General features: G+C 42.3%; 1 pseudogene; it reads left to right on the forward strand.

Moving 5' to 3' along the window:
• Window positions 1–1,515: 1,515 nt before the first annotated feature.
• On the forward strand, window positions 1,516–4,553 carry LOC145407575 (E3 SUMO-protein ligase ZBED1-like; annotated as a pseudogene).
• Window positions 4,554–25,270: the final 20,717 nt, after the last annotated feature.

A 25,270-nucleotide genomic window follows, 5' to 3' on the forward strand; every position in this document is an offset into this window, starting at 1 on the left:
CGGGACCTGGGTGCGTCATGAATCATGGATCTGCCCTCCCCTCCCCCTTCCCTCCCCTCCCAGTTGCTGCCCTTAACCAGGTGACAGCTGAGGTGCCCTGATGACGACCCTGGCTATGAACTTGGACTGTGATATGGACTGTGCCTTGGACACCACGATGACGACCCTGGCTATGAACTTGGACTGTGATATGGACTGTGCCTTGGACACCACGATGACGACCCTGGATGACGACCCTGGCTATGAACTTGGACTGTGATATGGACTGTGCCTTGGACACCACGATGACGACCCTGGATGACGACCCTGGCTATGAACTTGGACTGTGCTATGGACTGTGCCTTGGACACCACGATGACGACCCTGGATGACGACCCTGGCTATGAACTTGGACTGTGATATGGACTGTGCCTTGGACACCACGATGACGACCCTGGCTATGAACTTGGACTGTGATATGGACTGTGCCTTGGACACCACGATGACGACCCTGGATGACGACCCTGGCTATGAACTTGGACTGTGATATGGACTGTGCCTTGGACACCACGATGACGACCCTGGATGACGACCCTGGCTATGAACTTGGACTGTGATATGGACTGTGCCTTGGACACCACGATGACGACCCTGGCTATGAACTTGGACTGTGATATGGACTGTGCCTTGGACACCACGATGACGACCCTGGATGACGACCCTGGCTATGAACTTGGACTGTGATATGGACTGTGCCTTGGACACCACGATGACGACCCTGGCTATGAACTTGGACTGTGATATGCAGGGATGGGGTCAATTATGAAATGAATTGGAATTGAATTGGAATTGATGCGAAAAATGCATGAATTGGAATTGATGCGAAAAATGCATGAATTGGAATTGAACTGAATTGAAAAAAAATATTTTCAAAATAATTGAATTGATTTGGAATTGATATCGAAATAAACAGAATTGAATTGGAATTGATACCAATTAATAGCATGAATTGATATGAATTGATACCAATTAATAGCAATGAATTGATATGAATTGATTGATGTTACTAAAAATAAATATTGTGATCATACATTATAAAATACTGTATAGTTTACTGGCAACTTGGCAAGTGCCAACAATGTATGCATAACATAGCTTTATTTCAATTATATTGTGATGTTTGGCAACATTATTCATGTAATCATATCACAGTAGGCCTGGTAAACTTAAACTATGTTCTTTACATATAGCCTATGTTTTAATAATATAGGCTATTTAAGAATGTGTTCTTTTCCTTATAATTGTCTCTACAATTATTTAAAAAAAAATTGTATGATGTCATGTTCAAGAATGGCAGGTTTGAATCCTGTCAGTTTGCCTGGATGAGCTGGTGTGTACATGTCCAGTACATGTCCTGCCTAACCTGCCATACCCTGTTGGCCAGCGTGCAAAGTTCAGTAGTGTGGTGGAAACCACTGGCAGCTGGTCTATGATAAGTGGCTTACTCTGCTTTAAAAAACAAATCCTGTGACAAAAATGCCACTAAAATCAAATGTACATAGCCATTTCAACATGCCTTCTAGTTCTAGTGAATGCAAACCAGGAAACCTTAAAGCTGTTTGCCGTCACTGTAACCAGCCTGTTGGTGGATCTACCAAAGCAACATCAAACTTCAGGAGGCATTTAGAGGTGAGCATTTGGTTACTTTAGTAGTACCTGATTAGTATTTTAGACAGAAGAAATTAAGAATTTCTTTATATATTCAGTACACTATGGCTACTACTGTATGAGAGAGAGAGAGAGAGAGAGAGAGAGAGAGAGAATTTTATTACCCTCTTTCTTTACACTTTTTCAGTGTACTTAGTACTTACAGTATTTGTTTATTTGGTTTAAGTCAACACATTTGATATTTATAGTTATTAGTGCAGTTGCAGTCATTCATAAACTATACTGTACTGTAATATCTTTTTGTGCTTTTGGGTTTGGTATTGTACCTAACTAGAACCTAGCCTAACCTCTTGAAAGCTGAACAAAAACAGGCTGAAATAGGGTTATTAGTTGTAAGGTATGTATTAGCTGTATGAAAAAGAAAAGGAAAGACAGGTGTTTGTTAAAATATACTGTAATATTGTCTTTTTGTGCCTTTGGGTTTGGTAATGTACTGGTACCTAATTAGCCTAACTTAACCTCTTAGAAGCTGAACCAAAACAGGTTGAGATAGGGTTATTAGTTGTAAGGCATGTATTAGCTGTATAAAAAAGAAAACAGGAAAAACTGGTTTTCAATAAAATATGCTGTAATGTAGCCTCTTTTGTGTGCTTTTGGTTTTGGTACTGTACCTATCTAACCTAGCCTAACTCTTTAAAAGCTGAACCAAAACAGATTGAGACAGAGTTATTTGTTGTAAGATATGTATTAGTTGTATAAAAAAAAGAAAAAGGAAAAACAGTTTTTTTTTATAAAATATACTGTGGCCAGTAGTGGATTCGGACTGCCGACCATCAGATCAGTTGCTGAGTGCTCAACCAACCGAGCAGATTTTGAACTATTACCATCAGGTCAGTCACCAAACGCTCTACCAACCGAGCTGGGGCTCTGGGTAGCTCGGCTGGTGGAGCGCTTGGCTACTGATCTGATGGTCGGTAGTTCGAATCCATCGCTGGCCAATGGCCACCTTTGGAGGGAAGTAGTGTAGCAGTCTCCTGTAATTCTAGCGAGGTTATATAGTAATATGGCTTAGCTCTATGGATTAATTTCCATTTTTATATCAGTCAAGCCACCTGGATCCCCTAACAGTCTTATATGTAAACTCTGTACATGGGTGGGAAGTTTTGTTCAGAGCCTTGTAAAACTAAATAATTTATTTTCCCTTGTTTTTCTTTTCAGAAGAACCACTCAGAAATCTATGAAAAGCTCGATATTCCACCAGCAGATCCACAACAGCCCTCAATGGTTAACTTCATGAAAGGCAGTACCAAAGGAAGCAAGTGGACATCCACCAACTCACGGCAGATTGAACTTACTAACTGTATTGTGAACTTTATTGCACATGATTTCCTTCCTCTATCCCTGGTTGATAGTGAGCGATTCCGCATGCTCATGGTGACTGCAGAGCCAAAGTTTTCAATGCCTAGTCGTAAGCATCTGAGTAGTGTACTTCTACTACAAAAGTCAAACAGTGTTCAGTCCCGGTTGAAGACCAAGTTACAGAAAGCCCAGAGTTTATGTGTGACAGTTGATTTGTGGTCCAGTAGGGATATGAGGTCCTTTATAGGTGTAACTGGTCATTTCATACTTGACTACAACATGAATAGTGTTATGCTGGCATGCCGTCGCTTTAAAGGCGCCCATACTTCAGAAAATATCTATAGCTTTATCAAGAAACAATGGCCCTCTATAATGTTGGGAGTAAGGTAACTACCATTGTTACAGATAACGCAGCAAATATGGTGAAGGCATTTACTCTTTTCCCAATGGAGCAACTTAAAGATGATGACGATGGTGATGATTTTGGTGTCAATGTCTGTGATACCCTTCCATCTGATGATACAGCACCTACGAAGTCTACAGTGTATGAATATCTACCCCCAAATCGCAGTCCATGCTTTGCTCATACTTTGCAGCTTGTGGTAAAAGATGGCTTGGAGAACGATAGTCAGATCAAGCAATTTCTGACAAAAGTAGCAAAGCTAGTTAGTTTTTGTAGGAAATCAACAACTGCTACAGAAGTTCTATCAAATGAATTAAAGCTCCAGATGGCAACATGTACACGCTGGAATAGCCAGCTGATGATGATAAGGTCAGTGCTACGTGTTTCATCTGATGTGTGGGACAAACTTGACACTCCTTACAAGTTGAAACAGTATGAGCTGAACACCATAAAAGAGCTTTGTGATATACTTGAGCCATTTGAGTACGTAACAGATCAGATTCAGGGACAAAACATGGTGACATGTAGTTTGGTAATTAACAGTGTCCGTGGCCTTCGGGCTGCTTTAGCTAATCTTCATGAAGTGCATAAGTGCAAACTTGTTTCTACACTGCAGGCCTCTACAGAAACTCGCCTGAGTAAGTTTGAGTCTATGGAGGATTTCCAGCTAGCTGCCACCTTAGACCCACGTTACAAGCTGGATTGGTGCCATGACAATGAAGTCGAAGACATTCGTGACCTTCTGACTAGGAAATACAATGCACTGAATGCAGCATGCAGTGGGTGTGGGGCTTCTTCATCTACTGCCCCTGAAGAACCACCACCGATGAAAAGGAACAAATTCTTTGCTTTGGTGAACCGGTCCTCTGCACCAACAGCAAGACCATCAGAAACCGAGGTTTCACTCTACCTCAGCCAACCATGTATACAAGAAGACAGTGATCCCCTTGGCTACTGGAAGGCCAAACAAAGTGAGCTTCCCATCCTCACTATACTTGCAACAAAGTACCTAGCCATTCCTGCTACATCGGCTCCTGTTGAAAGACTGTTTTCTGTTGCTGGCAAGCTTTTCAGGCCTGAAAGGTGCAATTTAGGTGACAAAAAATTTGAAGAATTGATGATGATCAGATGTAATTCTGAGTAACATTTTTCCAGGGCCAATTTTGAAATTCTAATTTTTGTTTCAAAAAAAGAAGTAAGTTTTATGTTAAGGATATTGGATAGTATTGCGACTTGCAACAGTGTTGTTGATTTAAAGGAAGTTCTTTGTTAAACATGAAAACTGAGATCTAATATTAACAATATACAGTATGTAACCTTGAAGTTGGTGACAAATTTTTGGAAAATAGATATGTGAATGAATAAACAGTTTTATTTTTCCTCTTGATATTACTGGGAGTACCTGGGTGGCATAAGATTTAAATAAGTACCTTCAATTGGAATTGACAGGCTTATAAATTGAATTGAACTGGAATTGAAAACGTATTATTGAATTGAACTGGAATTGAAAAAGTATTATTAAATTAATTGGAATTGAATTGAATTGACAAGCTTATGAATTGAATTGAATTGGAATTGAACATTTATTTTTCTAAATGAATTGGAATTGAACTGAATTGAATAATTCACATTTTACGTTGAATTGGAATTTAATTGAATTGATAAAAATTAATTGACCCCAACCCTGGTGATATGGACTGTGCCTTGGACACCACGATGACGACCCTGGCTATGAACTTGGACTGTGATATGGACTGTGCCTTGGACACCACGATGACGACCCTGGCTATGAACTTGGACTGTGATATGGACTGTGCCTTGGACACCACGATGACGACCCTGGCTATGAACTTGGACTGTGATATGGACTGTGCCTTGGACACCACGATGACGACCCTGGATGACGACCCTGGCTATGAACTTGGACTGTGATATGGACTGTGCCTTGGACACCACGATGACGACCCTGGCTATGAACTTGGACTGTGATATGGACTGTGCCTTGGACATCACGATGACGACCCTGGCTATGAACTTGGACTGTGATATGGACTGTGCCTTGGACACCACGATGACGACCCTGGCTATGAACTTGGACTGTGATATGGACTGTGCCTTGGACATCACGATGACGACCCTGGATGACGACCCTGGCTATGAACTTGGACTGTGATATGGACTGTGCCTTGGACACCACGATGACGACCCTGGATGACGACCCTGGCTATGAACTTGGACTGTGATATGGACTGTGCCTTGGACACCACGATGACGACCCTGGCTATGAACTTGGACTGTGATATGGACTGTGCCTTGGACACCACGATGACGACCCTGGCTATGAACTTGGACTGTGATATGGACTGTGCCTTGGACACCACGATGACGACCCTGGCTATGAACTTGGACTGTGATATGGACTGTGCCTTGGACATCACGATGACGACCCTGGATGACGACCCTGGCTATGAACTTGGACTGTGATATGGACTGTGCCTTGGACACCACGATGACGACCCTGGATGACGACCCTGGCTATGAACTTGGACTGTGATATGGACTGTGCCTTGGACACCATGATGACGACCCTGGATGACGACCCTGGCTATGAACTTGGACTGTGATATGGACTGTGCCTTGGACACCACGATGACGACCCTGGCTATGAACTTGGACTGTGATATGGACTGTGCCTTGGACACCACGATGACGACCCTGGCTATGAACTTGGACTGTGATATGGACTGTGCCTTGGACACCACGATGACGACCCTGGATGACGACCCTGGCTATGAACTTGGACTGTGATATGGACTGTGCCTTGGACACCACGATGACGACCCTGGATGACGACCCTGGCTATGAACTTGGACTGTGATATGGACTGTGCCTTGGACACCACGATGACGACCCTGGATGACGACCCTGGCTATGACCTTGGACTGTGATATGGACTGTGCCTTGGACACCACGATGACGACCCTGGATGACGACCCTGGCTATGAACTTGGACTGTGATATGGACTGTGCCTTGGACACCACGATGACCTGAATGACATAACCGACTCAGAAAAAACTGACCCGACGTATCAGACTCTGTCAGAACCGAATCTAACGTAACCGACTCAGACATAACCGATACTCACAACCGCGGCGTATTTATGCTTTTTTTTTTTTTTTTTTCGCTGCTGCTGCGGCTCTCTCTCTCTCTCTCTTTCTCTCTCTCTCTCGCTGGTAGAAGGATTACTTAAACTCTCTCCGAATTACCGTAAACTGGGGAGAATTCGGACTCGGGGCTTGTAAGTGTAATTATAGTGTTGGAGTGGCTTTGGATGTATGTGTAGTCTGTGAACCAAGTGTAATCGGCCAGTGCAAACCGACTGGGTACAAGCATACTTTATAATATGGTTCAATCACAGCGCCCCTTATGTCCGCCAAAGCAGTACGTGAGTGGAAGAACGCCCTGGCAGGGCGAGAACCCTCGTTCTCCAGTGTACGAAAACGCACAGGTGTGGAAAGACTCACACAGACTGAACACCTCACTAGGCACGACAATTTTACAACACACACACACACACACACACACACACACACACATTCCGTAATCCCCTTCGCTCCCTCTACTCTTCACTCCAACAACCCTAAACCTACCCCTTCCTCCCTCTCTCCCTATCTTACCCTGCCTCCTCCTCCTCCTTTTCCTCTCCTTTTCCCACCCTCTTCCTCTCCCGTTCCTCTCTCCCACCGCCGGCTCTCCAGTTCTCCAATACCTGCCCCCCCCCTTCCTCCCCCACCACCAACTTCCCCCACTTCTCTTCCACCTCTACTCTCTAGTAGTACCAAATAAAACTTAAATTACCCACGCTAACCTAGGTCCGTCTACTCGTAACTTGGTCTTGACTAAGCCTAATTTAATCTAAAATAGACTAGTATCAATTATATACACTGTTACATAGCCTATGATTTCATCATCCTTTGTGTAATTTTAACGCACAGTATGCTGCATGTTTGATCACGAGCGTGTTCTGCCTCAGTCCCCCCCTTCTACCGTTATAGTAGAGTAAGTCGTCCTTTCTGTTATTCAGTGCGGGATTATCAGCTCTTTGTCCCCATGGCTTCATTTGCGCGTCCTTCTTACAAGTTGTATCAAGCTCTGCTGGCCCCTATATAATGAGCTCAGTCTCTGCATCATTGCCACTTAGATCTACTCCTCATTTTGTTCACATCTCTGTCCTCCCCTGTACAGTTATTGTTGCGAGTGCTCCGGAAGTCTCCAACCATCTAGCAGCTGTGTAATTTGAGTATAACTGTTGTTGCATTTTTTCTTGTACTGTGTAGCATAAGTTTAATTTGTAGGCCTAGTGAAGTTTTTGTAATTCATGTAGGGATCTTTATGTCCATCAGTTTTAATATTATTTTGTATCTGTAATAATTTATCTTGCATTAACTGAGCATTACCCGGTGTATTTTCATTTTATCAGGGCTGACTTAGATAAATTTACTCTTGCTAATTTCGTGTTAATAGAGGCTATTGCAGTTAACCATATATTTAACCTGTTTTTTGCCATTACATTATCCTTATGAGTCCTGAATGTTTTGTTGTTAGTTTGAGCATTAAACTTTAACTTGTAATTTTACCTAACTCTTTTGTTTTGAACCTGGAACTTTACGGGACAGTAGTGATTTTTAGTATTCTCACTTAAAGTGTACATTATCTTTCTCTGTTTCGTAACAACACCTAAACTAACTTTGTCTAATAACAGCAAAATTATTACGGTAACTAACCAAACTCAGCTTAGCATTCTAGTCAAGAGGACCACAACAAATTTACCTTGATGTACATAAGCTGAAAAATAATCAAGAACCAATGCGTGCACACACACACACACACACACACACACACACACACACACACACACACACACACGTGGGTTACAGGAGTATCACCAAAGTAGGTTATTGTTTGCCATACTTGACCATTGTTCAGTGCAAAATAAGAGAACAGTTTATCTATCATACCATCAAGCATGATGTTTGAAAAGTGATGTACAGCATAGCATACAGGCTATACAGATACTTCATAGCCCTGCTGCTAGACTTTAAACTGCCAACTCTTAATACTGCAAATTTACAAACTCCCACACCTCATACTAACGAACTGTACACTGCTACACCTACACAAAATTATTACACTGCCACCTGATATCTTATACAAACTACTCGTTCCGTCGTCTTCTGCACAAGGACTTTTGAAAGGTACTCTAGAGCCTGTCTGAGATTTACCAAACATGACAATAAAGAATAATGGAAGACAATAAATGGCGGTTGTGGTGGTTATATCTGCTTTTTTATATTTTTTCCTACTGCAAGGTGATTTTGTGCATCTCAGGAGTGGCGTCTATTTGTCTAGGGATTAAATGTGAGGGTAGAGAACAATGTGTGACAATAACTGATGGGTACGGTAGCTTACCGGTACCTCAGTATATGATCGTGGTGCTTATCACACTGTATCCACTGTCGTATATTAGGTCTCTCTCTCTCTCTCTCTCTCTCTCTCTCTCTCTCTCTCTCTCTCTCTCTCTCACACACACACACACACACACACACACACACACACACACACACACACAAACCGCTGTACTCTGACCAGCACATCGGCTTTGCTTCACTGTCTTTTCTGCCAGAGGCAGCTAGAAGGACGGCTGGATGAAGGGTGCAGGGGTATTGGTCGTGGAAGACAAGGAGGGGTGAGGGGGATGGAGAGAAAGATCTGGAAAGGAGACGGAGATGGAAAGCGAGAGCTGGTGGGGTGAGAGAATGGAGGTATAAATTAAGAGATACAGGGGGGGATGGAGATAGCGGCAAGGAGTATTATAAGAAATCAAAGCGTGTGCTCTTCTGTCCGACACTACTGCCCTACAGTAAAGACATTACTATTTCATTCTGTTTTCTCCTTGTCCTAAAGTAAAGACATTACTATTTCATTCTGTTTTCTCCTTGTCCTACAGTAAAGACATTACTATTTCATTCTGTTTTCTCCTTGTCCTAAAGTAAAGACATTACTATTTCATTCTGTTTTCTCCTTGTCCTAAACTCCCACGTCCTCCTCCTTCTAATCCCTTTTCTTTTTCGTCTTGTACTGTTCGCGAGTTTTCTTCTTGTCTTATTAATACTTACTGAACGCCTCCCCATTTATTGCTGCTTTCATACTGATTTCTTGCTTCTGGTAATAATATACCTTTCAGAAAAAAAAATAATAATAATTTCTTAAGTCACTCAAAATTCCTCTGCTTTTATGTGGGTTAAAATATCAATGATACTTTTTGACTCAGCTTTACTGTTTTTTGTCATCTTGTAGCAGACAATATAGTTTTTAAAGTCACAACCTATCGTTTTATTTTATATAATACCAAACGGAGACTAAACTCAGCTTTGTATGTTTATTATCCCAACTGCAAATAGTTATTCGTCTCATTATCGTTCTGAGTCAATGAGTGAGTGCACAGATTGTTCAGATTAAGGGAGTGACTCACATCGAGAAATCGCTGATGGTGGCGGTGATAGCTGTGCTTTAGAGCATATAGTACACACTTATAAGGATATTGTCACACATTGTCTCTCTTACCGCCACTTTGTCATTTTTCAGGAATACTTTATAATTCAGTATACATAATTCCATCTACCAGCATTCTCACCACTACAACAGTCATCACCACAATCCCTTCCTTCCTTCCATTTTCATCACCACTGCCTCTATAGTTATCATTAAGCCTGTTCATCCATACTATCCTCCTACCATTACCCTTCTCCTGCCACCATCCACTCCCCCATCCTACCATTATCACCCCCTATCTCCCCATCTCCCACCACCACCATCATTAACACCACCACCCTTCCTCTAACATCCTGACCTCCCTCCCCCCTTCCTGCCATAACACATTATCTCCTCATCCCCCACCATCACCATCCTTCCCCCGCACTACCCTTACTCCCGCAATCCTGCCAGTAACATCTCCACTATCTCCCCATTTCCCATTAAAAGCACCACCACCTTCCCTTGCCACCCACCCTACCATTAACACTCCCATTACCTCCCCATCTCCCACCACCACCACTACCACCATCATCACCCTTCCCCTGCCACCCTTACACCCCCAGTCCTTCCATGAACACCCCCACTATCTCCCCACTACCACTACCACCACCCATCCTGCCATCAATACCACAGTATCTCCCCATCTCGCACCACCACCACCTCCACCTTCCTTCCCCTGCCACCCCAACTCCCCCCATCCTGCCTTTATAAACCCCCACTATCTTCCCATCATTTCCCACCAACACATGCACTTTACACACTCAAGTGATGACGAAAAACAAAAGGAAATATTTTTTAGTTACGGTACAGGGTGGGTGCAGAGTGATACTTAAGGGAAGACAAAGATTATTAATACTGAAGACCTACAAAAACATTTAAACAACAGCTAGCATTCCCAAAGAGCGTCTGAATGTTTACAATATATTTAACAATGTGTAATATTCTGTTTGTATGTCGCCGTATTTGTGTTTTTTCTTGTGCTCATGTTTGTTTTTGTGTGTGTCTATGTGTACGAGGATAGAAACGGAAGTAAAGAGACAGTAATCAGGTAGGAACAACTACTATTAGATAAGTGGACAGACAATTTAGCAGGCAAAGAGACAGGCAGGCACTGGCGGAGTAACACGAGGAGACAAGGAGGCAGAAGGGGAGGTAGGCAGGGGGATAAAGTGTTGGCAGGATGAGGGAGGATATAAATGACAGTAATAAAAGAGACAAAAACAATGTACAGAAAGGTGTGAAACAGTGATAAGAACAAAATATAAAAGGAGTGGAATTCAACAATAAGGGGAAGGCATACGGGGAAGAGATGGAGAAAGGGAGGAAAAGGCTATACAGAATGGGTGAAATAAGGGATGGAAGGAATGGAAAGAAAACTTTAAGAATAATAAAGCACTGAGGGCGTGTGAGAAATGAGAAATAAAACTGATAATGATGTACGTGTTTGGTGGCTGGGAAGCAAAAGAAGAGCATGAAGGGAAGAAGGCTGAAGGCAGGGCGAGGATAAGACTTGGAGGGAAGCAGGATAGAAAATAGTGGGAAGAGTACGGAAGAATATGGCAGAACAGAGCAGAGAAGGGACAGGATTAGGCAAGTGAAGGTTAGTAGAGGTGGGGCGGTAGATGGCAGGGAAAGGTAGAGTAAGGCACGGTAACGATTTAATATGTGAAGGCAGCAGAGGCATGGCAGAAAGGGAGAGGTGGTGAGTTGGGCAGCAGTGGACAAGTCAAACCAGGGAAGGGACAGTGTTTAAGAGTGGGGTAAGGAAGACTGGACATTATTCCTGACAGGCATACCTGGGTGAAAGTCACCCGGTGATATTGCAACACTGTATTAAACACATGGTTCCTTCATTTCAAGAACATTCTCTCTCTTAGTAGCTGCATTGTGCATTGAGACTTGGTGTTAAGTGGGTGGGTAACGCGCTACACATCGGTCTTCATTGATTGTTTACAGTGGTCGGGTGATTATCATCTGGCTATGCCTATTGTGTGAGTAGCATTTTTCACTTATGGTTTTCTGATAAAAGAGAAGCTAGCAGCCTGTGTTTGGGAGGTTTTGAGGATGCAGGCAAGGAGTAAGAACAAAAAAATGTTTTTACTCTTGTAGGCCTATATATTTTTCTGTCATCTCTCGAACTTTTTTTTTTAATTGATCTTAGGATTATTTTTTTACATTTCTACCTCTCATTAAAAAATCTTTAATACTTATATCAGTGTGAACAAGAGGTTATTTCCACACTCACACCAAGTTTCATGAATAAATATTGATTAGAACTTTTTTTTTTCTTCCACGGCTGGGAAAATAATACCCAGGTATGCCTGTGATGTTACTAAAAAAAATTATGCCTATCCAGGGTTAAGAGGAGATATGAAATAAAGGAAGGTGGGGCAGGCAAGAGTTGAAGTATGAATAAAAAGAAGCAGGGAGAGGCAGGCTATGGTATGGGTACTGATGGGATAACATGTGGGGCATTTAAGCCTTTAGGAGAGACTAAGGAAAGGAAGGCTGAATAAGGGGATGAGCTAAAAGATAAAGGGTGGGGGTAAGGCAAGGTATGAGTAAGGGTTGGGAAACAGAACTGGGGATGTGAGAGAGAGAATGACAGAGTAGGACCATGACAAATAATAATCAGGGAGGGGCAGGGCAGGTGATGGTTATGGGCTGGGAGGTAAAAGTGCGTCGTTAGATGGACTGGTGAGGGAAAGGAAGGCAGGGTAGGGCAATATGTTAAAAGATGCAGGAAGGGGCAAGGCATGGTGTGGGTATGGGTGGGCATGCATAGGTGGGAAGGAGCGGCATGGGGAAAGAGGACAGGGTAGTGATAAGAGGCGAAGGCAGTGGGCGGGGTCAGGGCAGGGGTATGGTTAGAGGTGAGGAGGTCATGCACAGCGGGAGAGTTAGAGGGATATGTTACCTGTCAATTATCAGTCGTATAAGGCGACTGGTGAGATGGATACGATGTCAGTATATTCATTTTCCTTTTTAATTTGTATACATTTACCACTTTGCTTAACACCTTGTGTTTTCCATTCTCTTTATAGCTTGCCTTAAACCAATAAATACAATATTTGGAAACTATATATATATATATATATATATATATATATATATATATATATCAGCCGTTTGAGTGTCCACTGCAGGACCGGCCTATCCCTACCGAAGTGGGGACAGTACAGCCAATGTATCTCTACCAAGTGGCTTAGGCTGTCTAGCAGAGATTGTATGTAGGGTGGGAAGTGCTTGTAAGTGTAATTGTAGTGTTGGAGTGGCTTTTGGATATGTGTGTGTAGTCTGTGAACCAAGTGCAATCGGCCCACGCAAGACGACTGGGTGCAAGTATACTTTATAGTAAGCGACACTGGTTCAGCCACAGCACCCCTTGTGTCCGCCAATGCAGTACGTGGCCAGAAGAACGCTTCCAAAGTTTATTACCCTGGCGGGGCGCGAACCCTCGTTCTTCAGTGTACGAAAATGCACAGTTTACCACTGTACCACAGACTCCAAATATATATATATATATATATATATATATATATATATATATATATATATATATATATATATGTGTGTGTGTGTGTGTGTGTGTGTGTGTGTGTGTGTGTGTGTACTTTTAATGTATTATTATCCGACGTCCCTCTACCATTTTAAAAACTGCCTAAACTATTTATTACTTATTTTTAAATATCTGGTTCTGGTCGTTTTCTCAATTTGACAAGAAGTACTGATACTTTCGCATGAGAAAGACGACAAAAGTAAGTAAGAAACGTTCTAATAAATAATCATTGTCAATTTAAAAAGTTACTTTATTAATCTTAGTTTAGTAATTTTGTAAAACTTTATATATTACATCAACACTTATCCACATGCTTCCACTCACTCATAACCATAATGCCTGTGCTAAACACACACACACACACACACACACACACACACACACACACACACAGCACCATCAACAGCGAAAACAACAGCAACAGAAAGGTGTACCCCGTGCCAATTAAAGATCTTTTGGATATACCAAGAGTTAAACAAAGTAATCTAGATCAAAATGTTAAAGCTTTTAAAGTCATGTTGATATTAGTTATACACTGCTACAGTCATTAAACTACAAACAAATCCCTTCAGCTCTTTAGTTTTCTTATGCAAGGAAGAAGAAACCAAGGACTAAATGGGAACAAGAATGTTTCCTGAAAATAAAATAGCCAAATTCAAGATCTTTTCATTTCGAGAAGCCTGAATATATGAAGTTTGGAAAACTGGAGGTCACAGGCAGAGAGAAATACAGACAAAGGAAGAGTTTCAAAGCTGACCTGTTGCATATACGATAAAGGACTGGGAGTATCGGTTAACTCTTGCATTAGAGACTTGGACAGAAAACCTACACTGGGTCCTTATTTTACCTCCTTTAACCCTTCAGTTCATTGATGTTCTATATACAGTTGTTATCTGCAGACGACTTCATCAGACTTACACGTAGATGGATTAGATAAAGCTTTTGTTAACCCGTTCAGCAAAAGTGAGCTTTCCCGAGGTCAATATAACACTAGTGGTAGTGAAAGTAACTAAAAACACAACACTGGACGGAAAAGGTTAAAGTTTGTTCAATAGGGAACTTAAATTTGACTGATACTGATCGTGTGGACATAGAGGAAAATATTCTGGGCAGGATATATCTACAGATCGGTGATAATGGAGTGAAATCGTACCGTGGTGCAGAGAGAGAGAGAGAGAGAGAGAGAGAGAGAGAGAGAGAGAGAGAGAGAGTGAGTGTAGGGTGGAGAAGGAAATAAGAATTAACTCATGAGAAGTGGGAGCTGCAAAGAATTTTGTAAAAATGATGGAGGGAAGTACAAGGAAAGTAAAGACGAAATATCTGTATATCTATCAATCTATCAATTTATCTAGCTATTTATCTATCTATATCTATTTACCTATCTCCATATCTATCTATCTATCTATATAGGCTGTGTGTGTGTGTGTGTGTGTGTGTGTGTGTGTGTGTGTGTAAAAGGGGAATGGAAAACAATAAAGGAAGCGGTTAGGACACAAGGAATGTCACACTATCACACTCCTCCCACTCCACAACAGCACTGAACTAATAATCAGTGAATCCCGATCAGAGATGGTGGATGTAAACATGAAGGATGGAATCATCAGCATGAGTGGATGGGCTACATGTACAGCACAGCTCGAAACATTAGTCAGGAATATAACATGAAAAACTAGAATGGCACTCAGTCGAGCGCATAGCTCCGCCAAGGCCCAACAACCCCCCTATAAAACTATATTTAAATCCGCAAGATCCGGAATTTTATATGGATCCGCTCCAAACTGTACACATTCGTAGATACCAACATCCTACATATGCCTGATTTTTTTTCATCAAGATCCATGCAACATTCACTGAAAAAATTACGAAAATGTCGAAAAATGCCCTATTTCGCAATGTTAAAGAAAGTGAAAAACAAATTCCTGGATCCGCACCTTTATACGGAGCCGCACCAAAATTTAATGGAGTCTATTCTGGGCCAAGGCCCATTCTTCTACCAAGCTTCGTGGAAATCTGTCCAGTAGTTTTTGTGTAATCTTGGTCACAAACCAACAAACAAACGAACAGGGGTGAAAACATAACCTCCTTGGCGGAAGTAATAAAGAAAAAACTGAATCCTGAGGATACCAATCATGAATAATTATGTTTGATAACAGTGGTAGTCTACTGTTACAGCATTTGGCTTAAAAAAAAAAAAAAAAAAAAAAAAAAATTTGATGAAGACATACACGAAACGTTCGGTACCGGTAACGCATAAAAACTTGGAAAGCTGCATGGAAATTAGGAGAGTATGTGCTTGACTTACCGTGGCCACTTCTCACACTCAAAACTAGGTTCCATCATTCTCTGTCCTGGTGCATTTCCAGTCGCTCAGAATCTTTACGTCGTCATTAATATTCCGATTCATTTTCCTCATCTATGACCGCCCCTCTCCTCTGCACTTTTTTTTTTTTTTTTTTTTTTTGGGGGGGGGTCATGGGTCTGGATAAACATCTCAACGGGGCACTAAACTCTGCTGTCACTAGATGCTGCACTCCACTCTTACTACCATCCCCCTATTCCTCTTCCTCCTTACCTCTACTCGTTTCACACATCTCTCTCCGTACGTCTATCCTCCCCCTTCTCTTCCTCCTCTCCCCTTACCTCTCCTCGTTTCACACATCTCCTCTCTCCGTACGTCTATCCTCCCCCTTCTCTTCCTCCTCTCCCCTTACCTCTCCTCCCTAGTTCCCCCCCACCACCTGTATTTACCCTTACTCTGTCTATATCTCTCCTCTTCCCTCCTGCTTCATCCTCCTTTGCCTATCCTTCCTGTTCCCCTTTCTCGTTACCTCACCCTCATTTTCCTTTCTCCTTACTTCTCCCCCACCTCTCCTCCCCTCTTTCCTCTCCCTCCTTAGTTCTTCTCCTCTCTCCTTACCTCTTCCCCCCTGCTTCCTTTCTTTCCTACCTCTCTACTCTCCTCCTTCTCCTCCTCTGTTCCTTACTCTGCCAGAGTAACCCTGTCCTTCCCCTATCTGGATATTCGTGTCTTAATCTGTACCCCTGTCACTCTTTATCTCCTTATCAGTACCGAGTTTATCTTGTCCTGTCCCATTTTGTCTATCTGTCCTCTGGCTGGGTAATGCAGTCTTAATCTATGTATATGTCTCTCAGTCTCGTCCTGCCTGTGCCTTATTTGGTCTTTCTGGTCTTTCAAGTTCCTGTGTCTTATTATGTTACTAGGTCGTTTTCTGCTTTTCTCAAAATCTCTCTCTCTCTCTCTCTCTCTCTCTCTCTGTCGCCATACCCACACACCGACACCGACAACCACACACACATTCAACAGCTAGCTGAAACTCCAGGAAACGCCCAGCTACACACACACACACACACACACACACACACACACATACACACACACACACACACACACACACACACACAGAGTTCCACCATAGACACAGCACAAGCACTCAGAAACACAATCTCTCAGAATCTCGAAGAACTCAACCAACTTCCACACATTTCAAAGCACACCAGAATACACCAGCTTAATCACTACCCAAAAGCACTCAAAACACAACCGCTTACAATATCAATAACTCACTCAACTTCCTACACACTCTATAACACACCAAAACGCACTCTACCATTCCCCAGGCATCTAGTAACATGGAAGTACGTCACGAACACAAACCACGTCATCATAGGTTATCCGAGCTCTCATTACACCACCATCTCTTCAGCCACTCTTGTAGCCATCTAATTCCTAACTTTATCACCAGTAAGATAAAAATCGCAAACCGGTACCGATATGCACCCAGTGTCTGTACCTGGTATTTGATTACTGTTATGTACTGGTGCGTGGACGTGAGCGTGGGCATGATAGTTATATTTTTGCCTGCGTGGGCGTGCTATAGTAGGACTCGCGTAAATTTGCGGCTTTGGTGTGGCCCGCACCTGTGTACAATGGTGCCACGTTTCCCCAACTTGCGATGTGAAACGGAAGCTATTTATGTACAAGGCAACACAAATACGATAAATTCAGATGAATAAAACTTACACTTGTGTATTTTGATGGATGAATCAACAGTAATCTTATTATGCATAAAAAATTTATACAGTAACACAGAAACATGGCATACATATTGTAGTGTTGCTAAAAAAAATTGTAGTCACTTCTAATGTTTTTTAGCGTAGTTTTAGGGTGGGTAATAATATTACAGTTATGGGTTATATAAGAGAATGAGCCTCAAAAAAGAAGAAATATGCCAATATCCAAAGTAAAAGAAATAATTCATATAATTCTTGTGAGTGGCAACACTGACACACCCAGTCTGGCCTAAGGTAAAGTATGTACCCCTCCGTAGACCCAAGCATAGCTTGTACAGGTGTTGCTAGGGAAAAATGCTTACATTTACTGGCTTTTACCGTAATTTTATGGGCGAGGAATAATCACATTTATAATCATAAGCTAATATGTAGGACAAAATAGTAGGCATATGCCAATACTGAAGTAAAAAAAAAAAAACATTATTCACTCGCGAGCGGCAACACTTGCACACCCAGTAGGTGGCCTTGATCTCAGGGGTGGTGTGGAAATGATGTCAAATTTACAATATATACAATATTATGTAAAAGAAAATACCCAAAATGTCTCTTGCAATAAAAGAAAGAGAGAGAGAGAGGCAGGCAGGAGAGGGGCAAGGTTGAATGCATTGTCGGCATGACGGGGGGTGGTGGTGGTGGAGGCATTGTCAGGCTGAGAGAGAGATGGAGGAAGGGGAAAGAGAATGAATGAATGAAAATCATAGTACAGCAATAACGGGTCATCTGTCGCCATATACAAAAAATGATAAATATCACTAAATATAACAAAACCAAATTAACAAATGAAAGCAAAATTATAAACAACTTATAAAAGAATCAAAAGTACTCAGGGTGGCTCACATCTCCCGCCAGGAGAGAGAGAGAGAGAGAGAGAGAGAGAGAGAGAGAGAGATAATGGTATAGAAAACGTGGCACACTGTACACAGGTGCGGGCCACACCACAGGCGCAAATTTACGCGAGTCCTACTATAGTTATGCTTTTGCCTGCCTCTGTGTGTGTGTGTGTGTGTGTTCCAATTATATCTCATCAACGGCTTTAGCTATCAACATGAAACCGTCAGGGTATCAACATATGGCCAAAATCTTGTCCGAGTTCGAAAATGGGCACTCGAGATCAAGGTCAACGTCACCAAAATGGCTGCAAAAGGTCAACTAGTGTTTATCGCCCGCTTTTAGCACTATTATATCTCACGAATGGGTTGAGCTATCGATATGAAAACTTCAGGGTACTAAGAAATGGCCAAAATCTTCGACGAGTTCAAAAATGAGCACTCGAGATCAAGGTCAAGGTCACCAAAATAGCCGCCAAAGGTCAACTAGTGTTTATCGTCTGCTTTTAGCACCATTATATCTCATGAACGGCTTGAACAATCAGCATGAAACCTCCAGGGTATCATGATATGATCTAAGGACTTGGCCGGCAGCATATTCCGGCGGGCGATTAGCATCCGGCTCCCTAATGGTTTTCTTTCATTTGATTAGTTTTGAGTGTAAGGGTGTGGGCGTGGTGGAGTTTGACTAGTTTTGTCCTGGGGCGTGGACGTGATTAGTTTTGTCCTGGGGCGTGGACGTGATTAGTTTTGTGCTGGGGCGTGGACGTGTATGGAGTTTGTTATTGCGATGACCACAATACAGGTACCGGTAATTTAGTTTTCCTTTCTAATCCACCTCTGGTTGTAGCTTTTGATTTCTAGTGTACAAAAATTTAACCTTATTTATACGAGTATCAAATCAACTATTTCTGCAGAATCTCGGTGTCAAAAAATGAGGTACACAATTATGAAACTTAATCCATGTCATAAAATTATCAATATTTGTTTTGGGGAGCACTCCTAGACCTTAACCAATACAATCTTCACTTATCATCTAAAACACACACACACACACACACACACACACACACACCACTCCTATTGTATTCAGCATAAGCAGGTCGGTATTCACACAATCGGTGAAATACGGGTGTTTGGTGGCATCTGTCGGCGTGGGAGAACTAGCCTTGTGGATCCGAAAGGTTCACCAGCTTATTTTGCACAGCAGGATTAAGGAAAAATAAATATAAAACTGAACAAATAATGGCGCACCTATCTTTAAACAGCACAGTGTCTGGAGGAAAATGTTCAGATGGTTCAGGAAAACAAAAAACGACGATGCTGTCACCCACCCACACACACACACAATATATATATATATATATATATATATATATATATATATATATATATATATATACGGCGATTATAACACCAGTTTTGCTTCACGAGGACGGGTGTAAAATAATAATAATAATAAAATAAAAATAATAGTAAAGTTTAATCATGCAGCCTATAAACAGACCCTACCCGCAAACAAATATTAATATTTACAAAAACATTGGCTATTCTTTATCATCTTTCCAATTTTCCTTTCCTCCCTAATCCCAACCATTAAAATCACACTCACCTGCACAATCTCCAGCCTGCCAAGTCCACCAGTTTTCGTCACACGTGCATTATCGCCACAGTACGGTGTAGTCTTGATGCGCCAAAACATCTAGGCGAGTCCGAGAACTGATCATTTCATTGTCCACTAAATCAAGTGTTTTTCTATGCCATTTCACTGTATTACTTTGATTTCTATGTCTAGAGTTTCACTGTGGGTTTGTGTTTAAACTGTAGCGAACACCGAGTCACCACACAAGCACTTCAACTCCCCAAAATGTGGTAATTGTGGCAGAGTGTATAGCACTCCCCACCCAACCCAGTATAAACACACACTGAGGTTGTCTTGTTGCGTTGCGTTGGATACACAATCGCCCATATTTACTAATAATATAAATGTGCGGGAAACACCACCTGCTGATACACCAATGATTGTTAAAAAAAAAAAAAAAATACCCTACCATTTTATACTCAATCGAAAATACGTACAGTAAAAATTGAATATATAACAAATATAGCAATGTGTCATTTTTGGAACGAATGGCAGCCTTGATCTGCAGCCCCGACGCTAGGTGCCGAAAGTGAGATGCTGCTTTATTTTCCTAAACTCCTGTATTGCTTGGCGATCAGTATGATATTCAGTGATCATTATTGGTACACTTCAGTGCTATTTGATCATGGAAATTATCGGAAGAGATGTTCTTTAAGGCCGAATAAATTTGTTAGGAATAATATTCGTAAGAATGAGTGAAGGCAACATCCGCTATTCACCTGCTACCGTGGCCAGTCTTCTAAAACTGGAAGAACTGATCCAACACGTTAAAGGGATACGTTGGAGCATTCCAAAACAGTCTATTATAATTTTTCCAGTGTTAATTTCCAAAGTAATATCTCTTATGTAGCTGCATATTTACATTTCAAGTGTGCGCATATACCGGGAATAGATTGTCATGATATAATAACAGAGAGAGAGAGAGATGCTACAATAATCTGCTGTACTATTAAAAACTACCTACATTCACTCAGCTTCTATTTTTTCTTAATTCTTTCTGCTTATCCATTCACCGTTTCACCCTCGTGCAGTCTACATTTCCGGTGGTTCAGGAAGGCTAATCGACTGCCAAGAGTGCTGTTAAACGCCTGTTATCAAATGCAGTTCGACAAGTTAGGTCTGTTAATCAATGTACCTTTCTGCAACGTCAGGCGGCTGGTACACTGAAGGCATCGCTGCTTTACTAAGGAGTACCCCACCGCTCTTGCGTAAGTTTGCCGTGCTCTTCTTTTGCGACGTAGTCAAAATACTGAGGCTAGTTATGTAATCGGGATATTAGGCTACATGTGGGGGGGGGGGTGCGGGGGAGGTTGATTTATCCTGTTATCTAAGTCACCGTCACACTCGTACATCTCACATTCACACAACCTAATCCCCACCAATACACTCTCCCTGCATGCCCACTGTCACCACCATTCTCTTACACACTTTCATTCTTCCCACCACCGCACCCTTTTTACAAACATCCACTACTACGGTTAAGCACTTAACACTTTCCTATCGCCACCACAGTTCAGCTTACACACAAACACTCATTCTTTCGTCTCAAAAACTTGTACTTCGCGTAGTTTCCCACACTTGCTCATTTCTTACCTCACTCACGCTCTTGTGTCTGAACTCGTATTACAAAGGACAGCAATTACTGACATATCTAATGGTTCTTTCGAGATTGTTTGCTACATTTTCTTGTGCCTACATCTTCACAAACTCTCCGTTTCCTAACCTCCACCGTCCCACCCTCGACACACAAGTAGGTGATCTTAAACATCCTCCTCCTCCTCCACCTCCTCATTCTTATCCTCCTCCTCCACCTCCTCATTCTTATCCTCCTCATCATCATCTAGACCTCTTTTCTCTCGTATAGATGGGGAGAAGTAGGGTTCAGAAAAGAAAAAAAAAAGAAGAATATAAGCTAACACAAAATCTGTCCAAATGAGTCGGCCAAACTCTCATTCACGCACCTTCAATAAATCGAAAAAAAAAAAAAAAAAAGTGGAGTAACTCAAGGCGTCTGCGACCCAGGGTGACCGTTTTGTCGACACTATGACCTTGGGGCGCTGTGACATCTCTCAGTCAACCTTGCTGGTGACTCTGCCCTTCCATGGATTTGAGAGAGACAGACAGACAAAGATTTGTGGGCTGGGAGGGGGTGAATTTTTTTGTCGCGGTTGAATGTGGAAAAGGAGGCAGGTCGCTCTCTGTTTGATGTGTCTATCGTTGTTTGATCTGGTTCGGGGCCAGCTGACAGTTTTTCTTTTCCTATAAAGGAGTGTGTGTGTGTGTGTGTGTGTGTGTGTGTGTGTGTGACTAATATATAGCGATGTGTATTTTCCCCAAATAAGTGCATATTTAACATATTTTTGCGTAAAGAAATATATGCTTTTGACATGCTCAAAAATCAGTGATGAGTTACCATATAGCCTCCCCAGGATTTTGTTTCCTTGCCTTGTAGAGAGATGAGGCAAACATTGAGGTGCGAGGTGGTGGGATGACTAGAGCAGGGTATAAAGGTGTAAGGGTATATAGAGTTTATACCTTGGACTGGACTACCGGGTACTCCACCACTTTCGCTGACATTTGGACTCAGCTCCGTCACTGTTTATAAAGATGGACCCTGTCTGGCTCACGGGTCGCAGTACAAACACCATCCCACCAGCATAACCAACAGGATTCAAACGCTTATTAACTTGCTCTTGACAAAGCCCTCTGTATTCATCCAGGCCCCGCCTAACCCTTGTATACTCTCACCCAGGCCCCACCTAACCCTTGTATACTCTCACCCAGGCCCCACCTAACCCTTGTATACTCACACACACAACTTCAAAGAACGTACAGTTGTTGTTTATTATGGCAAGAGGAAGAAGGGAACCAAAGGCTTGGAGCCCGCATGAACGTACCATCCAATAAAAAACAAAAACACAAAGGAGAGCCAAATTAGAGATCAGTTCATTCCAATATGACTGGACACACTGTGTTTGAAAGACTTGGAGTTCATAGGAAGTAGGAAATAATAAGACAGAGTGGGAGGCAGTTCCAAAGTTGACGTAAGTTGCATAAATGAAGTGACTGGGAGTAACGGTTTAACTCTTGCATTAGAGTGTTGGACAGCAAAAGGGATGAGAGTGTACATAGTTGCCAGACGGCAAGTGTTATGCAGCCCGTCGTAGAGGTGGAGGGATGCAAGCAGACAGTTCAGAGGAGCAGTGTTCATTGAAGTAGGAATAGAAAAGAGATAAAGAGGAAGAACAGTGCGGCGAAGAAGAGGACAGAGATTGAAGGGAGCCAGTAAGAGGAGGAGAGTTGATGAGGACGAATTGCCTTTTGACTCCACTTCCTATTGAGAAGAGCTGTGTGTGGGGAGCCTCCTCGACACTATGAGAGTTGTACCTCTAAACAGGGGCGAATAAAACCCGTGTATAAAGTCAACAACAACTGGTGCAGAAGAAGAGAAGGCACGGAGTCGGCTTAGCACACCTAATCTCTTGGAAGCTAGATTTTACAAGAGATGCAGAATATGATCTTTCCAAGATAAGTCCCGAGTGAATGAAACCCCTTAAGCATGTTCAAGGATGATGCAGGATTGAGCTGGATAATATTAATCATTAGTGGGTACTCCTGTGGAAGATTTTGACGGGTTGATAGGTGTAAAAACTGAGTCTATGATGCACTAAAAACAAGATTATTTTTACCCCAGTCAGAGATACAAGCTCAAGTCAGACATTAGGTGCCAAGCAGCCTCATCCCTTGTTTGCTAAAGTAACTGCTGAGGACGTTGCGTGGAACCGGGAATGGATTGGTGAATGGTGGAATCATCAGCGGTACGAGTGGATAGGGTTAGATGTACGAGCTTAAAGGTCACTGATGAATAAAAGCAAGGAGAGTTGGTGATAGGGCAGAGCCCTGAGGGAGGTTTATCGTCGAAAGCTGAGTAACGATGGTTTTCAAGGCAAGATTAAGCCTCAGTATTCCTAAAGGAATGTAAGGACGTCTCCACACATTGATATAATTTCGTATGAAGTGCCATGAGAATTAATGATATGAATGGTAAAGTTGGGAATGTGAAGGTGGATGGAATAGTTGATGAGTGGGGTGTGCCTGCTGAGATAGATGAGAATGGGAGTGCGTTAGTGGACATTTGTGCTGGGAGGGGGTTGGTGATACCCAATACCCTCTTCAGGCATAAAATGATCCACAGGTATACATGGCGAGTGATGAGAAGGGTGGGTGGTGAACTGAATGAAAGGAAGGCAATGATTGATTATGTGTGTGTGGATGAAAGGATGCGAAGATGTTTAATGGATGCAAGAGTGTATAGAGGTTGGGGGAGTGGACTTTCTGACCACTACTTGGTGATGGCCAGAATTAAAGTTCAAGTAAGCTGGAGGAATAGAAGAAGGGAAAGACGAGAGGAAGGAGTAGTTGCAAGGAGAGTGGAAAGGTTACAAGAGGATGAGAAAAAGGCAGAGTATAAGAGAGAAGTGGAGGAACGACTGGGCAAATATGAATTGGAGCAGATGGGAGACGTGGAAGGTGTGTGTAAGATATTTACAGAAGAAATATGTGCAGCATGTGATGTGGTGTGTGGAAGGAAGAGAAGACGGAGGGGGGTGCAAGGAACAGCGTGGTGGACTGAAGAGGTGAAACAGGCTGTGGCACAAAAGAAAAAAGCATACAATGAATGGAAGAGAAATAGGGGCGTGGAAGAAGTTGAGAGACGGAAGACAGAGTTATATATTGAGAGGAAGAGAGGTGAAAAGAGTAAGAGAAAGTAAGAAGAGAGTGGATGAGGAATTTGGAAGAAATTTGAGTGTATAGTGAAGGGAATGTAAGAAAATGTTCTGGAGAGAGGTGAAAAGAGTAAGACAGGGTGGAAGTGAAGTTAGCAGGGGAGTGAAAGATAAAAATGGTAGATTACTAGTGGACAAGGGAGAAAAAGTGAGCAGATGGAGAGAACACTTTAAGGAATTGTTGAACGTAGAGGATGGAAGTAATGCGAGTATAAGTGGCTGGGGAATGGCTGGGAGAAGGAGGGGGGTGAGAAGACAGGAAGAAATTAGTAGGATAGAAGTTGTGGAAGCAATGAAGAAAGTTAAATCAGGGAAAGCCGCAGGAATTGATGGAGTGTGTGGTGAAATGCTGAAGCATG

This window comes from Coenobita brevimanus, chromosome 73 (assembly GCF_032717465.1).
Source record: "Coenobita brevimanus isolate Jiangsu-jjx chromosome 73, ASM3271746v2, whole genome shotgun sequence".
Taxonomy (NCBI): Eukaryota; Metazoa; Arthropoda; class Malacostraca; order Decapoda; family Coenobitidae; genus Coenobita; species Coenobita brevimanus.